Source organism: Macaca fascicularis, chromosome 2 (genome assembly GCF_037993035.2).
Source record: "Macaca fascicularis isolate 582-1 chromosome 2, T2T-MFA8v1.1".
In the NCBI taxonomy this organism is placed as follows: Eukaryota; Metazoa; Chordata; class Mammalia; order Primates; family Cercopithecidae; genus Macaca; species Macaca fascicularis.
Window position 1 is genome coordinate 35956158 of NC_088376.1, and position 11621 is coordinate 35967778.

Consider the following 11621-nt stretch of genomic DNA (forward strand, 5'->3'; position numbering starts at 1 on the left):
GTTCTCATCATTTAGCTCTCACTTATAAGGGAGAACATGTGGTATTTGGTTTTCTGTTCCTGCTTTAGTTTACTAAGTATAATGGCCTCCAGCTACGTCCATGTTCCTGCAAAGGACATGATCTCATTCTTCTTTATGGCTACATAGCATTCCATGGTGTATATGTACCACATTTTCTTTATCCTGTCTACCATTGATGAGCATCTAGGTTGATTCCATGTCTTTGCTATTGTGGATAGTGCTGTAATGAACATATGCATGCATGTATCTTTATGGCATCATAGAAAGATTTCTATTCCTTTGGGTATATACTCAGTAATGGGATTGCTAGGTTGAGTGGTAGTTCTGTTTTGAGTTCTTTGAGGAATCACTATACTGCTTTCCACATATTTTTTTAACCTAGTGCTATTTATAAGTTTAACAAAGCTAATGAGTGTTAACTGTTTCTAATCGGGCATGTAACATAAAGAATCTCCCATACTTTTTTGACGTAGGACTCTGTCTTCAAGGGCATCTCTCAGAATTTGTTAAGGCTCAATAAGATGAATTTTGCTTGGTCATTGTTGCACCTACTCACCTCTGCCACTGTAACATGAAATTAGAGAATAGGTTTAAAAAGCAAGCATGACTGCGTTCCAATAAAACCTTAGTAACATTGAAATTTAAATTTCATATAATTTTCATGTGTCTGAAAATATTCTTCTTTTGATTGTTTTCCAACCTTTTTAAAGTATAAAATTTATTCTTAGTTCTTAGCTGTACAAAAACAGCCAGCAGGTTGGATTATAGATTTTAGGGCACTCTGTTGGAAGGGACTGGCCTCAGGGTGGGAGGAATGCACAGATAGACATGAGGTCAAAGACATTTGTGGTTTGGGAAAGAACGAGGATAGTGGTGAAGGCTGGCTTTACTGCCCTCAGAATTCAGCCCAGGGCTGGGCACTGCTGTAAAGTGTAATTTTGTGAGAACTTCAGTTTATCTCAGCTTCTTATATGTAGCTGGGCCACTTACCTGTGGCAGCAAGGTTTGGAGTAAACTCACAACACTGCTGTCAGGCAAACAATGCCCCAAACAGTGGTTGCAAGGTGGCTCATTGACTCTTGTCTGAAGAAACTTTGTCAACCCTCACTTGCCTTCTTGTTCCTTGATAAACCCTAATCTCTCCTATCAAATTCCCTTCTAGACATGAAGCACATATTTTGACTTTCTCTTAAGGATCTTTGGGTTATCGCACTGTAAATACCATTCATTTATCTCAAGGCAATGTTTGAAACAAAATGAGTTTTCTGTTAGCCATAATTTCCATCCCTTCTAATGGAATGGGTATAAAAACTAGGAAATACTTCAATTAATAAGTATTTCCACACTCTCATCATTTTCCCATCGATGCTTCATTTGCCAAAGTACAGGCTTAATAGGGTTGAGGATGAGAAATGCAGAGAAACATTTCACCCCCTGAACTTACTTCCATCTCTACCCAAAGGCAAATAGTTTAAATGGCATTTTCCCCAAAAGTTCAGTAGTCATTTGAGCTTTTTAAACATCTGTTTTTCTGATTTCAAAAGCAACACATATTCACGGGAAAGATTTTGAAAGAGACAGCGAAGCGGGGGGGAAGAAGAAATCTCCTTACCCCACCATGTGGAAATAATAGCAACTGGTATGTTGTTTGTCTTTAAGGTATTTTAATGTACATCTAATAAAAATTAGTTCGATTTATGGATACTGCTTCAAAATATAATTTTTTTCACTAAATGTAGTGATTTTCCAGTGATAGTTTAAATGCAATTTGGCCTTAATTGATACTCCCCAAAGTTCGTTCCACAGAACACTATTTCTGTGGGTAGTTAATAAGCTTTTGGAAAAAATGAGAGGAGAGTTATGGTCAAATACATGTGGGAAATGTGAAATGCTGGGTTAGATACAGTTAAACAGGCTTCTTTGTCTCAGGGGTTCTAAGGGGTTATCTTTAATATGTATCTTTAGACATTTAACGTCTTTAATATGTATGAAGATAATATATATGAAGATACTATACATTTCTTCATATGAGAGTATCACTATCGTATCCTACATACATGATATAAAGATACATATAGCATCTTCAATATGTTGATGGGTATTACAAATCCTCATAATAAAGACTAGAGCACTTAGTGTTTCCCAACTTGTTGAACCACAAAATTCTTTTCTCCTCTAAGAATCTCATAAAACTTTTGATCCACCACACACCCTGGGAGACACAAGCCAAAATCATTAGGACCTGAAACTGAACCTTTGCATTTCTTATGGACCTTTAAGATACAACTTTCCCATTTCTGAAGAACTTTTTTAAGTGTTGCTGCAAATGTATTGCTTGGAAGAAATATAACTGAACTTCCTTGTCATTACATTTAATATTGTTTTACTTTAATCAGAATAATTCAACAACTAACGTTTAACTCTAAGGAAAACAGTGGTAATATATTATTGGTTGAAAATAGATGGTCCACTGGGGGAAAATAACCAGTGTGAACATTCTTTGATATTAGAGTAAGATTTTAATATTTTTCAATAAAGCTTGCTAAACACTGTTTAGCTCCTTAAATAAAAGGCTTATTCTGTATACAAGAATGTCCTTGAGAGTCTACAGTGAGAATATTCTTTCCATATGATGAACTCCAATCTCAAACTTGCTGCCTAATCATTGGTGATGCATAGTGGGCCATGGTGCAACAGAATTTAATTTTCATTTTGTCTGGAACTGCCTCAAAGTCTTAGCTTCACAGGTATATACTTGGAGTTAGTTTTGTATAGTATCATGGGACCTTTGGGCAGATAGTGGACAGACCAAACTTCAGTAGGCTGGCCGTTCATAGCCCCGTTCTGAGACACTTCTTCCAAGTCAAAGGTGGTTAAAGCCAATTAGTTCTGGGAGGATAATCCGACCCTGAGACAGTCTATCTATAGGGAATAGTGATCACCTGAAACAATAAAATCTAGAGAGCTAGACTATGATTCAGAGAGTCAGTGAGTTGATGATAAGAGTGGACCCAGAGAGCAAAATAGAGATAGAGAGAGTGGCAGTCACACAAGTAGGTATAGTCCTAAGGTAAAATATAGGAACCCATGTTTGGAGCCTTTCTCACCTTCAGGGCCCCAGGCCATGAGTCCCATTGCCACGTTGCCAGGAGGCCTGGCTGTGCACTTTTCCTGAGTGAGGCTGGTCACAGGGTTGAGATTCTTGTTTTGCATCTTGTTTCATGATGAGCTCACCTTGAGCAATACTGAATAAGACTTTCTTCAAAACGAGAAGAGTACAGCTCACACAGGTAGAAAACACAGCTGGAAAAACAGTGACTGACTTTCCTTCTTACTGCTGCCTTAATAAAACACCCATCCCATGTGCCCAGGAGGGAAAAAAGATGCTTCCTGATTTCTGTGTCTCATCAGCTGGACATACCTCGGGAATTATTATAGAGCTTCAGATTTTTAGCCTAAGGGTTGCTATAGGTGGATGGACTTCAGCGTATCTGTGAATCCTCTAATAATGTAGGTAATTTTTTTGCCTATGTACATTTTTCAGGGTGAGGTATCATTTAAAACTTTCTCTAGACCCTCAAAGATGCCTGACTCAAAAACAGTTATAGATAGAAAGGAAAATTTAGGCCTGTTTGTTTTTGATCCATGTGCTTTTTCTATAGATCAAATATCTTGACTTTCTATACTAAAGTGTTAGAGTTTTTTTTTTTTTTTTTTTTTTTTTATAATTTCTCTGAATCCATTTTGCGTAACAAAGTTTTATTTCCTTTGGATTCCCCACAGCTTGATATTACTACTTTTATCTTAAAAGACAGGGAGTAGAAGTGTCTCTGTTTCTATTTGATGCATAAATAAATAGCACAGAAAAAATGTTCACAGAGTCAAAATCTTATTTAAAGTTTTAAAGTGACATATTTTTCTGGCCTCATAGTGTCTCATGCCAAGGCTTTCAAGTTGAAAGTACATCCATTTACAAAACCATCCACATCTCTGTGCTTGTCCTATCTATCTCCTTCCCTCTTTCTCTCTTGCTGTCTCTCAAACTCACCAAATATAATTCCCAATTCCAGGGCATGTATAAAGAAAAGGGGACAGCTAATGAAGTCACTTTAATAATGCATTAAAAAATGAGAATCCTTGAAAATGCCGGAAGAAAAAAAAACCAGCAGAAGGTAAAAAGCAAAACTGTCTCTTGATAGTGTTGAAATCTACGCATAAGGAGAGGGGAGACAGCTAGTGAAGTCATGTTTAAAAATGAATACAAGAATGAATTTCTATGAAGATGCCAAAACCACACAAGCTGAAAAATAAAACTTTCTCTCAGGAATGTGTTAAAATTTACCCGTAAAAGTAGACATTTTTAACTGAAATAAAATTTCGTTTGGCCTTGAATAATGAATCCATATGCTGAGGCAGCAAAGGAGGTTAAGAAGGTTATGACCCCAATTTAATAATGAGGAAATTAAAACATGGAATCAGTAAGATGGTAGCCCTGGAGAGTCTGGGAGTGTTCCTCTCTGAGGCCTATGGTTAAATCAATGACCCATGCCATCTTCATGCGCAGTGTCCATCAGAGGGAGTTCCCATAGTGATGGAAGAAGTGATTTGAAATGAATGATTATCTAAAAGGAAAAGAGCACATAGGAGCGTTCATAGTCTCACAGGTTGGTCCTTGTTATAGTCTAGAAATGTAAATCTTTAGAAAGCTTTTAAGTGATGGCTTTAAAGATTCTATTTCTCTTCATTGTTTACAAGGTTTTCATGTTCTAATTCTTGCCTATTAATCTTTGTTTGAAAAACATATCACTTTGTTTAGAAAACAGGAGTAAATAGATAATTTCAAGGAGGAGTTAAAAAGTAGGCAATGGTACAACTTTAAAACACACTCACATAGATACACAATAATGAATTTATTCTTAAATTCTCTTGACAATATGTGAGTCAAAAATAATTTTGTCAAGAAACCCAAAATACTTTATTCCCATTTTTCCTCCTTTTAAAAAAATTTGAAATGTTAACAAGTATACTGAAATGTGCACAAAACATCAATTTACAACTTAACAAATGGTAGGAAAACGGATTCATGTTATCCATTCAGGTCAAGCAAGATAAGCCTCTTTTTTGCCCCTCCTTATCACAAGCTCTTCTTTTTTTTGAGGAAATGCACCATGCTTACTACTATGCCATTCACATCTTTGCTTTTCTTTATTGTTTCACTACCTCAGTATGCATTACTAAACAATGTAGTTTAATTCATAATATTTGGAATCATGCAATATACTCTGGCATGTCTAATTTAACATTTTTACTCAATATGTCTTTAAGATTCACTCTTGTTACTGCAGTTTGTGAGTTTTCATTATTGTGTGGTATTCCATTGTGCAACTATACCACAGTTTGTTTATCCAATTTTCAGTTCACGGACACTGGGTTGTTTCCAGTTAGAGGCTATTTACAAAGAATGTTTCAATGAACATTCCTATACAAGTCTTTCGGTGCACATAAGTATGTGTTTCTGTAAGGTATATACCTAAGAATGGAAAAACTGGTTAATTAATGTATGTGCATCTTCGGCTTTATTAAACACTGCCAAACTTCTTCCAAAGTAGCTATACCATGCTTAGGCCTTTCTACTTTTAGTTATTATAAATGTGTAACCACGTCATGTGGTTAAGGACTGCACCTGATTTTCCTGGCAAGAATAGGTTGGCAAATTGGTTTGGAAACTACTCTGTCTGCCAACTCTTGTTTCCCTTGATTAACTTACCCCCAGTGATACACTACTTCAGATAAATCTCTTGCCTTTGCCCTGATAATACAATCATCTTTGTTTTTATATCAGCCTATGACCTGTTTCAATATAGCTATATGCAAGTTGCAATTACGGAACTTAGAAAGCCAATATCGGGAAAATAATTTACCTAGGACATAATTTCACTTGGGTTTAAAACATCTATATTAAGCTTCTATGATGTGTAGTACAATCTGGTTTATTTTATTTTTTATTTTTAAGGCTATTTAAGTGATGCCAATGTAACAGAATGACTTAACACAGTTAAATGCCAAACTGGGATTTAAAATACCAATGTTTTCTTCTTTAAAGTTGGATCCCTCCAGGATATTATGAAGATGCAAGCATCTTCATGGCAGTCTGTCACCTTGTGGCTCCAGAATTTGAAAGCTCATCATGTTCATGGATCAGCACCATTTATACTTATTAGTATTTTTAGTGCCTGCCTTATAAATCAGGCACAAAATGCAGGGCTTTTAAAAATAGCCTTCGAAATCTCTTCAGGCTTGATCCACTCTGCTAAAATGAGTTGTTGATAGCAGCATCTCCTTCCCCCTTGCTGGCTTTTCTCTGAATAATGGCTACACCTGTGTTTGATTCAGGGCCATCAAAGGTCTCCAAAGATTTAACTGTTACTGGCCTTTGCTTCTGCAGTACCCTCACAATAACAATCACTTCATTTTTCTATCCAAGTATAGGCTCCAATCATTCAAAATTAGGAACTAGGGTCCTGTCGCTAAATTTTGGTTCAGCTTACCTAAGTACTAGGCAGTAAGGGGATCTCACATCAAAAGAAGTAAATATTTACTTGCTCAAAGTAAAGTTTAAGACAGTCTGGTTGATGTCTGTTGTGACAATTATATGGTATTAAAAGTTTGGGGGAGTACACAGACACCAATGTATTTTGCAAGTTGGTCATTGCTATGGTTTAGATGTTTGTCCCATCGAAAACTCATGTTAGAATTTAATTGCCGTTGTAATAGAACTAAGAGGTGGGAGCTTTAAGAGGTGATTAGGCCACAGGGCTCCATTCTCATGGGTCGGTTAATGCTATTATAAAAGAATGAGTCTGCCCCACCTTTGCCTCTTTGTCCTTCCACCTTCCACCATGTGAGGACAAAGACTTTATTTCCTCTGGAAGACAGAGCATTCAAGGCACTCTCTTGGAGCCAGAATCACCGAACCTGCCAGCACCTTGATATTGGAATTCCCAGTCTCCAGAACTGTAAGCCAAGAAATTTCTGTTCATTACAAATTGCCCAGTCTGTGGTATCCTTTTATAGCAGCACAAAATGGACTAAGGCAGTCAGTCATTTTGTATTTATATAATATAAATGATACAGTCCCCAACTTTAGGGAGATTGAAATTCAATTCAGGAGATTATATACATACATATGGAATTCTTTACATACATATGGAAACAACTAAAGAGTAAGTGATAGGGTATACAGCACAGTATAACAAGTATAACAAGATTTTAGGAGTTTAGAGAATAACCAAGTCCACAAAGTCAGGGACTAAAGTAAGAACTGGCAGAGGGTTTGAAGGAAGTTGGGCAGGAAGAGAAAGAACAGGGTCAGGAAAAGCACTTGTGAAACATGATGACTGCATATAAGAATGGCAGAGAGACTGGCCTGACATGGCTGGGTCATGTTTGGGAGCTAGAAGAAATGATGCTGGCTACCTAGGTATGGAGATCCATCCATGGAGGGTTTTACATACCAGATAGAGAAGTGGCACAGAGATGCTATTGAGCATTCTTTTTGTAGTTTTGTTTTTTTTTTGGGGGGGGTTTGCATGTAGTAACATGTTTTTAAAAATTTTTTATTTTAATTGACAAAAGTGCGTATATTCATGATGTGAAAGATGATGTTTTAAAATATGTGCACGCTGTGGAATGGGTAAATCAAGCTAATTAACATGTATATTACCTCATATACTTTTAATTTATTGTGCTGAGTAAACATAAAATCTACTTCCTTAGCAATTTTCAAGAATACAATAGATTGTTATTAACTATAGTCACCTCATTGTACAATAGACCTCTTAAACTTACTTCTCTTGTCTAACTCAAATTTTGTGCCTTTTCACCATCTCCCCAACTACTCCCTTGATCCACCCCACTGCCACAGTCCCAGGTAATCACCATTCTATTCTCTGCTCCTATGAGTTTACTTTTTAAAGATTTCCCTTAAAAGTGAGATCATTCAATATTTGTCTTTCTGTGTCTACCTTGTTTCACTTAACAGAATATCCTCCAGGTCTGTCCACTTGTTGCCAGTGACGGAATTTTCTCCTTTTTTAAAGGCAGGATAGTATTCCACTGGGTATATATACCACAATTTCTTTATCCATTCATCCATTGATGGACACTTAGGTTGATTGTATATCTTGGCCTTTATAAATAATGCTGCAATGAACATAGGAGTGCAGCAGGCTCTTCAGAATATTGATTTCATTTACTTTGGATATATACCCAGTAGTGGGATTGCTGAATCATATGGCCCACTGAGCATAATGACAGAATAATAACAGGAGTGACTTCTAGAAAGATTAACCCATCACAATTAATATCACAGGTGAGACAGGCAAGGGGGACTATCCTGGCCTCATTGAAAGAGAATTAGCTAAGGACTTCTGTTGCCACATTCACTTGAGCAGACGGTGCGTTGTGATGTAAATTACATCCAGTAACTGTGCAGGTACAACATGAAAGTTGTTTTGTTTGTGGACTGAGACAATCGGGTAAATAAAGAATCATCTTATCTGCCATGGAAATCATAGCTTGATTTTTATAAAATGCCCCCCAAAATCACTAAAACTATATATGTACATTAGTATTTAAACTATATATCCACTAACGTGAACATCTTAAACGTATGTTTTATTATGGCCACACAAACACTTGAACAAGAATGCCTATAGTAGCATTATTCATAATAGCTCAAGACTAGAAACTACCCAAAAGTCATCATGAGGTGAATGGACAACAAGCTGGAATGCATCCATAAAGTGGAATAATACTTTGCAACAAAAAGATATGAAATGCTGATAGATGCCACAACCTGGATGTATTTCATAGACGTTCTACTGAGCAACAGAAGCCATACAAAAAGAGTGCATGCTGTATGATTCCATTTATCTAAAAGTAAAATGCATACTAATCTATAGAGACAGAAAGCAGATCAGAAGCTGCTTGGATGCCAAGGATAGAAGGAAGGACTGCACAGGTGTGAGAGGAAACTTTTAGGAGTGACAAAAAGTTATTTATCTTAATTATGGTGGCTTCAAAAGTGTACGTAGCTGAAAAAAGCTCACCAAATTGTACATTTTAAATCTGTGCAGCTTACTGTACATAAATCATACCACAATAAATTCAATTAATGAGAGAAACGAAAATTCCAAATATTCTTTCAAAAATTATATTGTTAAAGTTTACTTATTAACGGTAACATTACAGTTTTTGTCCTTCAGTGTATTCTTAAAAGGTTTCTATGTTCTAATTATTGCCTATTAACAAATTTTGCTTGAAAATGTAATCAACTTCATTAGAGAATGGTAGAAAATAAAGATTAGTATGAACCTGGAAATCAAAAGCAATTGAATTATAAAAATTAAAAAATTATTTTCAGACTCTACCTGATTTTGTGTTTTACAATGCAAATGCACTCAGAAACCCTGAACCAGGAAGTTATTGTGATTATCTGATCTTTTCCTGGTATCATAGAAAATTAAAATTGAATCAATAAACTGGATCATTTCCCCAGCTAGCTTTTCACCTATTAGATTTTGCTGAGTCAGCATAAAAATCCATCATGGTTTAGCTCCAGCAAATGAAATGACAGCTTGTGACACACTTGTCACAGGAACCAGAGAAACTGAAGAATGACAGGCAAACCTTAAAGAGCCTCCTCCATAGGGGGTGGCAGTGGCTTTCCTTCTTTATGATAATATTTTCCTTTTTGCCACTGGAGGATGAGCCAACAGTCATAAGCTCAACAGGAAGAGGCTCTTATACCTTTGATAATAAACAGATTAATCACTATTCTGCTAGTGACTCTCTTTGGTTTGGGCATATAAGTTATTAATTTGTAAAGTGTGAGTTTGTCATCTCTTACTGAAATTTTGGCTACACAGATTGGGATACAGCAGAGCAGAGGAGAAAGAAGATGGTGGCTGAGAAAGAGGGCCGTTATTGCACCATCATGAATATGTCAGACCCTTGTTTGAAGAAAAAAGCAACTTGGAAAATGTGCTTTTATACATTCAGCTGGTACCATCCAGCACTAGAGCACCTTATACCTCTTAAATGTACTATTTGTAGCATCCATTATAATGCATTTAAAGCAGTGGTTCTCAACCTTGGCTGCATTTTTGAATCACCTCGGGAGCTTTTTAAAAATATGAAGGCCATGCCCTACCCTCAGAGATTCTGACTTAATTGGTCTGGGATAAGGCTCAGGCAAAGATATTTTTAAAATGTACTCCAGGTGTTTTAAATATGCAGCCAGGATGGAGAACTACTGATTTAGAGGCAGGATAGCTGCTTTTTATGTGTTTTAAGTAAATGCAATATATAGAATTTTTTATAGTTCACATTAATTCAAAAAGACTTTGAAATAAGTTCCAAAAATTTATTCAATCCAAAGATTTTTTTAAACTTGAAAATCTAATTAAATAAATGAAAATTAAAACAAGAGTGAGATGTCATTTTCCCGACTGGTAACAATTTTAAAAATTGATTATATCCGGTGATAATGAGAATATGTGGAAATGGTAATGCTGATACAATACACATAGAAGAGGAAATTGGTACCAGTTTCTTACAGGGCAATTTAGCAATATCTATCAAATATGGTATATATTGGTCTAGCAATTTCACTGCTAGGAATATACATGCAAATTTTCACCAAAATATAGGTTAAGGAATTAAGGTGTGGATCTGTGTCCCTGCCCAAATCTCCTGTCAAATTGTAATCCTCAGTGTTGGAGGTGGGACCTGGTGGGAGGTGACTGGATCATGGGAGTGGTTTATCATGAATGGTTTAGCCCCAGCTCCCTTGGTGGTGTTGCAATAGCAAGTTCTTGTGAGATCTGTTTGTTTAAATGTATGTAGCACCTTCCCCTCTTTCTCTTGCTCCTACTCTGGCCATGTAAGATGTGCCTGCTTTTCCTTTGCTTTCTTCCATGATTGTAAATTTCCTGAGGCCTCACCAGAAGCAGAAGTTGCTCTGCTTCCTGTATAGCCTGTGGAGCCATGAGCCAATTAAACCTCTTTTCTTTATAAATTATGCAGTCTCAGATTTTTTTTATAGCAGTGCAAGAATGAATTAATATAGACAATTGGTACCAAGGAGTGGGGCATTGCTGTAAAGATACCTGAAAAATGTGGAAGAAGCTTTGGAATTGGGTAATGGACAGAAATTGTAAGAGTGTGGAGGGCTAGAAGAAGACAGGAATATGAAGGAAAATTTAGAACTTAGAGACTTGTTAAATGGTTGTGACTGAAATAATGATAGCAATGTGAACAGTGAAGGTCAGATTGAGGAGGTCTCAGATGGAAATGAGGAACTTATTGGGAGCTGAAGCAAAAGTCATATTTGTTATGCATTAGCAAAGAACTTGGAGGCATGGTTCCCCTGCTCTAAGGATCTGTGGAACTTTGAATGTGAGAGTGATGATTCTGGGTATCTGGTGGAAGAAATTTCTAAGCAGCAAAGCCTTTAAAGTGACCTGGCTGCTTCTCATAATCTATGCTCATATGTGTGAGCAAAAAAAATGATCTAAAACAAAACTTACATTTAAAGG